The following is a 12,986-nucleotide window of genomic DNA, read 5'->3' on the forward strand; positions in this document are numbered from 1 at the left end:
CCAAGAGAGTTCCCTTAACTGTACCTTAATTTCCTTGTTATAGAATAAATTGATATAGATAATGTCTAATGCTTCTTTTAGCTCTGAGTCCTATGATTTCAAGTATAATTATAAGAATTGATGCTTTATAATCACATGCATATAAAAGCTGACCTAATTTCACTCCAATATATATTTCTAGATTCATTTCAATTTCATTCCTCTCTCCTCATGCTCTACAATTCCAAGTGACTTCAATGCAACCCACAAACAGGATAGGTCATTTCTCTCTCAGACTTTGCATTGGATCCATATTCCTAGAAGGTACTTCCTCTTCACCTCAGCCTCTTGAAATCCTTAGATTTCTCTCAAAACTACTCAAAAACCACTTCTTAAAGGAAACCAGTTAAGATTCCTCCTACACACTGTTTTCCAGTACTCTCTTTCCCCAGTCCCTTGAGTTATTTTAAATTATATATATATGTTTTTATATTTTATATGTATTTTTTTAATATGTAGACATCAGTCAAATTATCTGTTAAAGTTTGGGGTCTTAGGGGAAAAAGGGAAAGAAAAAGAGACTTTCCTGACTCCCTCTCATCCTACAAATTTAACAATTAAAGGCCAGATATGGCCCCAGCTATTTTTCCTCCCACTGGATGCTTCCTGTTCTCTACATTCTCAATGCTACCTCTGTAGAGATCAAGGAAGGGGATGCTTAGGATATGTGACCTGGTGTTATTTCTGAAAGGGGAAAAAAGTGATTTAACTTGTATCAGCCTGAGCCTTAGGCTTCAGTAAAAGGTTGGGGGGGGGGATTCTAAGCTCTGCCTTTTATAGAATTTTTCAAGACTTATTCATCACAACTCATTGATATGCTTTCTATTTTGATCAGAGTTCCTACTAGGCAAAATCTTAATGTTAAGTATGGTTTCATTCTCTACCCATTTGGTCTTCTGTATAGCATACTAGTCAATAACCTTCTTGTAAACCTCCCCACATGCAGTTAATATTCAGAAATGCATCCCAATGTGGTTATGATGGGAGATGCTTTTATGTCAAGGATAAGTTGCCTTTAAAGGCAGGTTAAATCAGAATTAAGAAGTGCATTTCAAAAAAGAAAGGGAGTAAACCTTGCTCTGTCTAGAGACAGAGGTAGAGCAAGAGGAAAATTGAAACACTTCATTGATTTCCTCTGTATCTTAGGAAAAAAAATACCTCTCCACAAGGGTTTGAATAGAGAGGAAGCTTGAGTCTTTAGATGCATTCTTGATTTTAGTCTTTCAAAACATACTGATTTTAACTTGGAGGTTATTTACTTCTCCATCAAAGTCCCCTCTGTCTTCCCAAAAACTGAAAGTGCAAGTCCCCAAAATTCATCATTCACATTGTTGCTGTCGCCTAGGTCCTCCCCCTAGAATGCTCGTTCCTCCTTATTGGGCTCCAAAACTCCCATTTGAAGAAGTTTACATATATTTTGTATTTCTCTATCAATTTGGGAGATGTTCCTCACTGTAGAATGTTAACTCCTTGAGGAAAGTGATGATTGTTTCCCTATTATCTGTCTCGCCAGAATTCATGTGCCTGATAAACTTTAGACATTTAAATTCTTTTTGAATAATCAGTTGATGTTTAAATGGCACTTTTATACTTGTGAAATAGTTACATACATGTTTTTTATTTGAGCCTTATAATATTTTCAAGTGTTATAAAGCATTTAAGGTTACAAACTCCTTTTCTTACAACTTGGTTGTGAGATTGATAACACAATTATCATTAGTCCCATTTTGCAAAAGAGGAAACAAGCCCCTGAAATTGTTTGGTTTTCCTTTTTTTTTTTATTGGTCATGGTTAAGCCATAACTTTTGGAGCTGGGATTCAAATATCCATTCTTCTTGGAATTCCTTTATATTCCAACCAGCTCAACTTTTTCTGAGGAAACATTTTACTTATCCCAAGATATATTTTCATTGCCTCATATTTTTGGCTTCAGAATGAAAAAAAGCAATGAACATTCCCATCTACTTTGATTATCTTAAGTAATGTAGTGCCTATAGCTCTATAACAAAGAAGAATATACAGATTTGTTTCTAATTATGACATTTTTATATTTAAAAAGATGTTTAGCTCAAGGAGGTTAGTGAGGCCCAGTGATCAGGCTTGACATAAAAAGAATCTGATGATTTCTTAATAGCCCCACTGGTCGTTCATAGAACTATAATAGATTTTAACAAAACAGTTGACTTTTGATTGAATGAACAAATTGAAAAAGAAAAGGACTTATTATGGACCAAACTTCATACTAAGTCCTAGAGATACAGATAGAAAATAGTTCAACTAAACTCAGAGAGGTCAGTCACATTCCAATTGGGGGAGACAGAACCTATAAAAGGGGTGCCACAGATGGAAATACGTGATTACAGAATCGGTCATGGTCCTGGTGTCCTTAGGATTTAGATGATCTAGAGCAGTGGTGTCAAACTCAAATAGAAATGTGAGCTGCTAAGTTGAATATGAGGATCCTTGTTGGCTATATATTGACTTAGAAAACCATGATTATCTATGTTTTTATTTTGTTCAGTAATTCTCACTTACATTTTACTGTGATTCTAGGGAAATTTGAGAGTGATATCTGTAAGATATAGGTGTTGTTTGATCCCATGATCTCTGTCTTACCAGTATAACTCTCTCTCTCTCTCTCTCTCTCTCTCTCTCTCTCTCTCTCTCTCTCTGTGTGTGTGTGTGTGTGTGTGTGTGTGTGTGTGTGTGTATATATATATGTGTATATATATATATGTATATGTATATGTGATAAATCCTTCTTTCAGGTAATATGAATGCCCACATATGCTCTTTAAACACCATTGACAGAAAGGTTGGGTGGTAGTACTGCCCTCAGTACCATGCTCCTGCTTGGCTCCCCCAGAACCTGGTAGGATCTGAATAGCAAGGGAAAGAGAGAAAGTATCTGTCTAGAAGAACATCACTAAAGGAATCCTGAAAGTAACTTGATTTTCTTCATAATAAAATCCAAGTATATTTATCTTTCCCTATTTAAAAATAAATTTGCCTAAAAATTGAGAGAAAGGAAATAGATTCTATAAAATCTAGTAATTTATTTGAAATAAGAATAGATTTGGGGAAAGCAGAAGAGATAAAAGATAGATTGGTCATTAAAGTTGAATTAATGTATTCATTCTAAGGAAGATTAAAATTTAATTTTTCAGTATCATTGAAGGAAAGAGTATGAAAAGATGTCAAATTTCCATCATGGGATCATAGATTTAGGAACAAAGGGTATTGTAGAGGCCATCTAGTCCATTCCCCTTATCTTTAAATTGAGATAGTTGAGATACAAAGCCATTAATTAATTTGCCTGGGGTTCTAGAGCTAGCAACTATTAAAGACTAGAACCCAAATCTCCCTGATTCCAATTATACTACCCCACCCTGCCCATATTTTCCTCTAGGGCAGTGATTTTAAAGACAATTTTAATGACAATTCAGGCAGCTGGGACACCAATGAATCAGAAAAATCTGAGTTCAAGTCTGGCCTTAGACTTTTACTAGCTATGTCACTTAACCTTGTTTGCCTCAGTTTTGTCATCTGTAAAATAGACATGAGAAGGAAATGGCAAATCATTACAGCATCTTTGCTAAGAAAATCCCAAATGGGGTCACAAAAAGAGTTGTATACAACTGAAATAATTAAACAGCATTAACAATTCAGATTGTATTGAATTCTCAATTTCAAAGAGTTCTGAGAAAATTTCAAAAGACTAGTAACTTTCACTGACAAATTTTTAAAAAGATATAGGATCCAAATATCATTTTTAGGTGACTAAAGGCATCAATAAATAAAAACTAACAGTAAAAATCACAGAAAAATGTTTCAAACAATCCTGCAAGGAAGGCACCGTAGTTACAGTAGATGATGATGACATTTGTCCTTCGTTCTTGAAGACCATGACATTAGAGAGGTGATGCCTTGGATTTGAGTGAAGGGTTGGATGCAGCGCCAAATCCCCAGCCTCACTTTCTCCAGTGACCAGATATGAATCAGGATGTTTGGAGATGACTCTGGATGCCAGGCAGTCAGGGTTGTGACTTGTCCAAGGTCACATAGCCAATAAGTATTAAGTGTCTGAGACCAGTTTCAAACTTGGATCCTCCTGATTCTGAGGTCAGTGCTTCACCTAGCAAAATTAGGTTCTACAAAGCCCATGGATACACTACTAAGTGTTAGATGCAGAATTCAGACTCAGTTGCCTCCAGATACCAAAGCAAGTACTCTGTTCACCATACTGCACTTACCTCTGAAATGATAAATCAGTATATAAACAATGTGACTGGCATCTCTGGAAGATCAGCATGGATCTATTTGGGAGTTGCACCTGATGTTAAGAGGTAATAGGCAGTAGTAAAAACAATTCTTCTAACATATTTAGGAATTTCTGGCTCAAGAAGAGAGTCTCCAACACATCCCTGACTCCCAGTTTTCTTCCTGCCAAACTGTCAAGCTGTTGCTGTGCTAAGGAGCAGTTTTTAGATTATTTTAATAACAAAAAAAAATCTCATTACACATTTCAGTTTGAAGTGTAGACTCTATTTTAGTGTCTTTGAACATTTTGGTATTTAAATGCTTTCTCCTCTGTGAGATGAGGAAGCATTACATGAGTTCCTTTTTTTCCTATTGTATTTTTTCCCATATTTTGTTAACTGTTCATTTTATGACCATATTTTTCTAATAATGACATATTTCCATCCAGGTTCCCCATTAAATAACATCTACCTTGCTTTTTAATCAAGTTAAATGAAATTTATATTCTATTTTAAAATGCTAATCTCTGTGAAACTGATTGTCTACAGTTTCTAAGTTACTTCCTGATGGTTAAGTTCGTTGCTTAGAGGATATAATAACTATTTTAGTCTCCAGGGGACCATTTAAGACATTGCTACCAGATGCTATATGTCAGTGGTAGATTTCTGGCCACCTTTCTAGCTGTATTCTATTTTTAGGATGAAATCTCTAGAAGCCAAAATGATTTCTAGATGACAGGTTAGAAATTTGAGGAAGGACATTAGCAATTTCCCATTCAATTACAGTAAATGCTATAATTAATTGAAACCTTAAATACCTACAGTACCACCCAGGAATGACTTATGTATTCGTGAAAGTGGACATAATACATAATCTCAGAAACAAATTAAAAATTTCCACATCTATTTTTATTGTGGTGAGTAACATTGATTTTTTTTTTTACTACAATAGTATATCGTGTTTGAAAATTTTATTTTTGTTTCTTTGTAAGTACCATCAAATATAGTTTCTGGGTTCACATTCTTTCTATTCCGAAGATACATCAGGATACTTTTTGTATGAAATAAAATTTAGGCAGCAGAATATAGAAATAAATCCATTACCATCAAGTTTAAGTTGAACAATTGGAGAACAATTTAGAGAAATCTTGGGTATCTAAACCCAACTCACCAAAAATCTATTTCTTTCTTTAGCAACACAGAAGTCTCCCTAAGGTATTTGATTAGCATTTTCAACTGCATACATGTTTTGATGGTAAACTCCCCAAGGGCAGAAAGTTCAACAGCTCTCCAGGGTTGAGTGCACATCACAGTAGTTTTCCAAGAAAAGTTTTTGATGGTGGCAGTTGACGATCTTAGAATTATAAATTTAGAGATAGAAAAACTATCCTCAGAGCCATTTAGTTGACCACCTTTATTTTATATGTAAGAATACTAAAACTTGGGAAGTAAAATGCCTTCTCCAAGGTCATGCTGGAATAGCAGAGTAATGATTTGAACTTAGCCTCTCTGGCTTCAATTCCAGTGTTCTTAATAAGAAACATTAGTTGATGAATTATAAATTTGAAGTTGAGTTTATGTATTTATTCTCACATTCGGGGGGGGGGAGTACCAACAAAAGTGTTCATTAAAAAACTGCTCTATTTACAAGTAAAGATCTATTTGAAATGTCTCTAGAATTTTCATGCTCTCCACATTGAGCTTTTAACAAAACAGAATATATAAGATTGCTCATCCATTAGGAATGGCTGATGAAAACTTAGCCTGTAATCTCTTTAAACCCAAAACAGAACAGGGAACATTTCTTTTCTTTCCTTTTTCACAATCCATTCTGATTCCAGTGCTCTGAATGATCACATTTTCCATCACGGATTTAAACTTTATTTCCGAGTTAATCAAGGCAAGGCCAGAGTCTGATTCAGCATAATTAATTAGAATAGAATAGAATAAATAAAAACAAAAATACTGCTTAATTCAGTGTTCTTTCAACAATCTCGAGGAAAAGTTCTAAATTCAGCTTCCTAGGAGTTCAGTCATATAGCATCCTTGATTTTGCAAACCGTGAAACTGGTATGAATAATATTTATGCAATTTGCCCTTGACCCAAACAATGAGTCACTGGCAGACCTGAGACTAGAACTCAGAGTTCCTGGAATGGAAAAAGTAGAATTAATTTGACTGAAGAAAGATCTCTTATACTGAATTGTGATGATGTTTTTAAAATCTGAGATCTTTAAAACATTGGAGATAAATGTTGTCAGGTGTTTTGTTAGAAATATAAATATTTTCTCTTCTTTCTGAGGACTGCCTTACTGATAATCTTGGAGACATTTTTATCTTACTGTTCTGAAGAGACATGGCTGTTGTCCTCAGTAATTATGGCTTAGAATAAGAGGTCCAGTCACTCTCAAGCAAGCATCCCCAGAAGCATGAAAGGGGTTTTCCTTTTATGTCGTGACCTGTGGATGGGAGCCATTTCTCTTGCTCCTCATTATATTTCTCCCTAGTGAGTCATTAAAGTCATAGACTTTTATTTGGTTAAATATATCATTTGTTTGGGACTGAGAACAAGTGGAAATTAAGACATAGAACTTGTGCCTAAACCATATATGAGGTTTAGAATCAATAAGTCAGAGTTTTAAAACCAAAAAAGCACAGACTAGAATTAGAGGACCTGAGTTCTGATCCTACCCTCTGATATTTTCTATCTATATGACCTTGAGCATATCACTTAAACTCCTTAGGACATAGTCTCCTCATTTGTAAAATGAGGTGATTGGATTAGATGATCTCACATCTATTACAGCTCTGTCTATTATTCTCTCATCCTTAGAAATTATTTGCATATAAATGAGTAATTCCCTTCACCCTAAGCCTTTAGTTTCCTTTTTGTATAAGATGGGCTCTATGATCTCTAATGCCCCTCAATAGAAGGGAAGATGGAAAGGAAGTAAGGAAAAGAGGGGAGGAGGGAAAGAGGAAAGACAGGAGGAAGGAAAGAGTCAAGTGTTTTAAATGATCACTATTAAATACTAGGCACTTTACATAGTATATTGCAAATGTTAATCAAATTTAATTATCACAGTATCCCTGGAAGGTAGGTAGTATTATTATCCCCATTTTATTCTTAAGGCAGAAGTTAAATGATTTGCCCAGGGTCACACAACTAGTCTGTAACTGGATTTGAACTCATTTCCTGACTCCAAGCTTAATGCTTTATCTACTGCAGTAGCTAACTGCCTTAGTCCCATAAGACTGGAAAGAATCTCACTAGCTAAGTGAGGATAACATAGCCTTCTAATATCTGGAAGAGATTTTTTTAATGCATGTACTTAAAGAAAAGGATGAACTTCATCCTTCCTGGAGGTGGGAGGATAATTAAACCTTAAAAAAGAAAAAATGAGAGCAATATAAGCAAGGCATCTCAGTCAGTTTCAAGAATTCAGCCCCAAAATGCAATAGCTCTTCCAAGTTAAATAGAAGGATTTGAAATACCAACAGTTCTATGTTCACCATGAGATGAGAAAATAGATTTCTATTGATGTTAAAAATTGAGTACAGAAAATAGTATTAACTGGCATAAACCAGGACCCCAAAAGAGTAAAAGAAAGCTCTCTTGGAGTTTGTTGAGACTTGCCAGCAGGATGGAGAGAGTCAAACTGAAACTTTTAATAAAAGAAAAGGAAAATTTTCTTTTATTTTTTGATTGGATAGTTCTAGGGATAGCATAGAATGGAGATAGAAGAGTGACCTGTGAAAGGTCCCTTTTCTCATTGACGCCTCATTAAGATAATACAACTTGAGGATTTTCCCCCCCTGAGAAAGCAGAATTGCCAGCCCTTAGTTCTAAACTCCTATAATTTTTACTAAGAATTCCAGAGGGCTCTAATAATTTATTAAGATGATAATTTCAGCTTTAGAGTGTTTTCTTAATACAATAAAAGATTCTTTTTTAAAGCATGCACTATTTCAGATTGTAAACCATAGTCTGACAAGGCAGAAGGGAATCTGAAGATTGGATTACTAGGAGTCAAGACCGGAAGACCTAAGTTAGAAACCTTTCATGACTCTTACTACTTGGAGGACCACGGACAAGTTACAACATCTTTGAGCCTATAATACCCTTGCCCAAGGAAGCACAAACCTAAAAATGTCCTTGTGTATGAGAGGTACATCTGACACAATTAACTTCCAGCCCATCCCCATGCCATCGAGGTTTTCTGTCTTGAACATTAAAGAAACATTTCTTTTTGTAATTTTTTCCTATTACTGCCTTTACTTCATTAAATTTTATTTTTAATTTATGGAATAAAATAAGTATTTCCATAACAGTATAATTTTTAAAAAAGATTATTGCACATGAAACTAATTAAGTGGCACAGTGGATTAAAGAGTTGGGTCTAGGGGGACAGCTAGGTGGCACAGTGGAGAGAGCACCAACCCTGGAGTCGGGAGGATCTGATTTCAAACCTGGACTCAGACACTTAATAATTACCTAGCTGTGTTACCTTGGATAAGTCACTTAACCCTACTGCCTTGCCAAAAAAAAATAAAGTAAAAATCTAAGAGTTGGGTCTAGAGTCAGGAAAGCAAGGAGTTCAGATCAGTCTCATATTTTTACTAGCTGTATGACTCTGGACAAGCCATTAACTTTTGTTTGCCTCAGTTTCCACATTTGTAAAATGGTGATAATAATAAATATCACCTAACTACCAGGGTTATGAAGATCAAGTGAGACAATAATTGTAAAGTGTTTAATATGGGACTTAGCAAATAGTGAACTCTATAAATGTTTATTATTATTGTTATTATCAGACAATTTGGTTAAATTCCTATTCTATGCAAGGTACTATATTAAGGATAAAAAAACAGAATATGTGTGTTATATGTGTATACATAGCTATAGATATTGTGTGTGTAAATTCATGAATATATGTGCATTATAGGCAGCTAGGTGGCATCTTGATTCATAGAGTGCTGGGCTTGGAATCCAGAAAGACTCATTTTCCAGAGTTCAAATCTGGTCTCAGACTCTCACTAGGTTGTGTGACCTTGGGCAAGTCAGTTAATTCTTTTTTGCCTCAGTTTTCTTATATGTAAAATGAGCTGAAGATAGAAATGGCTAACCACTCTAGTATCTTTGTCAAGAAAATCCCAAATGGAGTCAAAAAGAGTTGAGCAGGACTGAAAACAAAAATGTGTATATATTTTTATATACTATATATAAATATATTTATATAGCTTTATGTATATAAGCTGTCTTTCCTTTTACCTGCAAACATTCCTAAATAGTTGCACTCTACTTCCTTGATTCCTCAGGCACAAAAGACTTCAAAGTGATTAGTACAGTCTTTTCCCATTTATTTCACTTCACCTTTCTCTCAACAGTTGTCTTAACATCCCCTCCTCCTTTGCCTCCAGGGCAGCAACATCTTTCCCAAAAATTATTAAATTTCACCTTATCCTTAGGAAGATGATCACTTATTCAAAATAAACTTACATTTACAAAAGAACAGAATTTATATGAGAGTCACTGTCTTACCTTAGCATCACTATAAATATTTAAAGGGCATCTTCCAACTAAAAAAAATTGCAAGTATTTATAAAATTTGATTCAATCTTGTTATTAACTTGGAGAGTTAATGAACAAAATTTAGAAGTTGTGTCAGTTATTTAAGGTTAATGAGGATAATATGAAATACCAATAATACCACTTGGAATAGGGGATTATTCATCCCTTGACCAAATTTCTACTCTCAAAACAAAAAATAGAAACTTAGTTGCCTACTCTCAACATTAAACTAATTAGGTCAATGTTAAATTATTAAAAGAATAGTGAGGATACTATTCACTAACTGATCATCAAAGTGTTATACACATGGATAAAGTATTAATTTACTATTGAAAATATGCTGGGATTCTTTTTTAATTAAGCTGTCTAGATCTCTGGCCATTTGTTCTTTTTGGTGATCTTTTATGCAGAGAACACTCAGCTGTTCCTGTTGAGTTATGGTTACTTAGGATGGGGGGAAAGAAAGCCCTTGAATTCTATCCAGTTGCAGTCTAGGTTAGCTGCCAAAGAAGCTATTGAAGTCCAGTTTGCCAGGATTACATTCATTTTCAGAGAAGTAAGAAAAAAATTAAATAACGAGCTTCTTGACTTCTATTGTCTTTGCCTGCTACACGTCTACTCTCCATTTAAATGGATTTGATCATGAAAAATAAGGCTTTAAAATTTTGAGGTTTTGTAAAATGAGGAAAATTGCAGGGTAACATTCAGCCCTGAAGAGCTTTTCCTCATAGCACTGCATTGATGAATCAGGAATTGGCCACATTCCATGATCCAGTCACTGTGGGAAGGTCAGGCCCAGTCTTGCAAGTATGTATGTTTAAAGGCAAAAAAGCTAAGTTTCACCTGTACAGAGCTCAGAACTTGGAATTCATTACAATTCTACTTTGGGGGGTCTGGGGCTGGCTTCAAAGGATACATTTATTTTTGATTAATAGAATCTCTCAACATATATATATATATATATATATATATATATATATATATATATATATTGGATTTTTTTCCCTTTCTTGCTTTTATTTCCATATATTGTGGTTTATTTTATTCCAAAAAAACAAAGACTTGGAAATAAATTGCCAGTCATTGAGTTTAACATTTATTGCCAGAACCTTAATCTCACTAATGAAGTGATTTGGTGGGACTGAACAACACTTTCAACATAATCCCATCAAAAATGTCATTTTGACTTGGCACTTATCTTGCATGCTGGGCCTTTGAGAGGAATCTTTAGTTGTTTTTTTTGGTGGGGGGAGTAAATACCATTCAAATTTCAAAGGTTAAAATTGGGCCAATACTACAGGGTTTATTGGCCAGGTTTATGGAGCTGAAGGCTGTACAAAATTAAGAGACCTAGGAGAGCATTTTTCAAGAGCCCTAATATTTTTATCAGTGAAATTATGCAAAAGAATATGATGTGTTAGGATCCATATTCTAATTATTATATATTTGTGATTATCATATATTATAATACTTATATAATATGTCTCATAATGATTATAATACTGAATATTATAATCATATATATTTGTGAGCTTGACTATGTATGTCATAGGAATTTGAGAACTGACATTCTCGGATTTGTAGTAAAGAGAAAGGAATATTGTGTTCTAAGGGCATATGTGTGTATGTGTATCTTATTGACACACACACATATCTATAAACTTCATTTTTTATGTTTTTCCAAGGCAATGGGGTTGTGACCTGCCCAAAGTCACACAGCTAGGTAATTATTAAGTCTCTGAGGCTGGATTTGAACTTAGGTCTTCCTGACTCTAGGGCTGGTGCTCTATCCACTGCACCACCTAGCTGCCCCGACATATGTCTATAAATAAATGAACCTATACATGTGTGTGTATACTATATGTCAAACTATATGTTTGTATGTGTTGTCTCAAAAGTCTTAGTGCAGTTATATGTGTATATTTGTTGTTCCATCATGTCTTATTCTTCATGACCCCATATACCACAGAACACCAATATTTATCCATAGGGTTTTCTAGGCAAAGATACTGGAATAGTCTGACATTTCCTTCTTAAGTAGATTAAGGCCAATAGAGATTAAGTGACTTGTCCAGCACCACATGGTTGGTAAGAGTCTGAGTCTGGATTTGAACTTGGTTCCTCCTGACTCCAACTCAGTACTCTATCCCCTAGCTACCTCCTGTATATTTGATTACAAAAATTTATATACATGCCTATTTTATGGGGGGGGGGGCACACACATCTCATACTGTACAACAGTGAAGCATATCCCAACCTCTCTTCCTAGTATCTTCAGTTATTTCCTATATATCCTGCATAAAAGCCTATCTTGTAAATATTTGTTTTCATATTGTCTCTCCCTTTAGATTATGAACTCCTCGAGATCAAAGTTGATCTTTTGCCTATTTTTGTATCCTTGTGTTTAGCACAGTGTCTGAAATATGGTAGGAGTTTAATAAATGTTTACTGATTAATTGACTGATATACAGAGTATCCAAAAAATCTTAGTGCAGTTTAAAGACTTTAAAGTTTAAAACTGAATTAGACTTTGGAACATCCTGTACCAAAGGGAGGGAGGCAGAGAGAAAAAAATACTTACAGTTTACCCATAAAAGGCAATTTATTTCTTTGTACCTTAGAGAAAAAAATAGCCTGTTTTTCCTTATAGGTTTTATCTAGTTTTTTAGACTTCAGTGAGAAAAGGAATGATGGATCCTTTTGCATACTGTGGTAGTATTAGAGTTGGAAGAGAATATTTCAGGATGTAACCCATATGTCAACAAAGGCAGACTAGACTGTTCCCTTCAGTAATTTAGAGTCATTCAATACATGCTTTTCAGGAGTAGTGACCAAAAAAATTTGTGATAGTACAGTCACCATGGTGATGAGCCTTGCCAATCTTAACTTATCTGAGGAATTCCTAGACTATCATAGGCATGGTGCTCAGAGCTTTTCCAGATCCTGCAAGCCTTTGTGATCCCCTGCCCTTTTTGAGAAACTAAGATCTCCTCCACCCTAGGCTTCTTTCAAAGCATCATTGCAATGCATTTTATTAATTTTGAAATATTATACACCTCTTCAACTTCTACCCAGACAACTTGTGTTTATTGTTTGCAGAGCTCTAATCCAAGCTC

General features: G+C 34.8%; 1 protein-coding gene across 4 annotated transcripts in view; it reads left to right on the plus strand.

Annotated features, from left to right (window-relative positions):
• Nucleotides 1–12,986, plus strand: part of CACNB2 (calcium voltage-gated channel auxiliary subunit beta 2) — a 416,652-nt gene that overhangs the window by 256,441 nt on the left and 147,225 nt on the right. The window lies entirely within an intron of this gene.

This window comes from Macrotis lagotis, chromosome 7 (genome assembly GCF_037893015.1).
Source record: "Macrotis lagotis isolate mMagLag1 chromosome 7, bilby.v1.9.chrom.fasta, whole genome shotgun sequence".
Classification (NCBI taxonomy): Eukaryota; Metazoa; Chordata; class Mammalia; order Peramelemorphia; family Peramelidae; genus Macrotis; species Macrotis lagotis.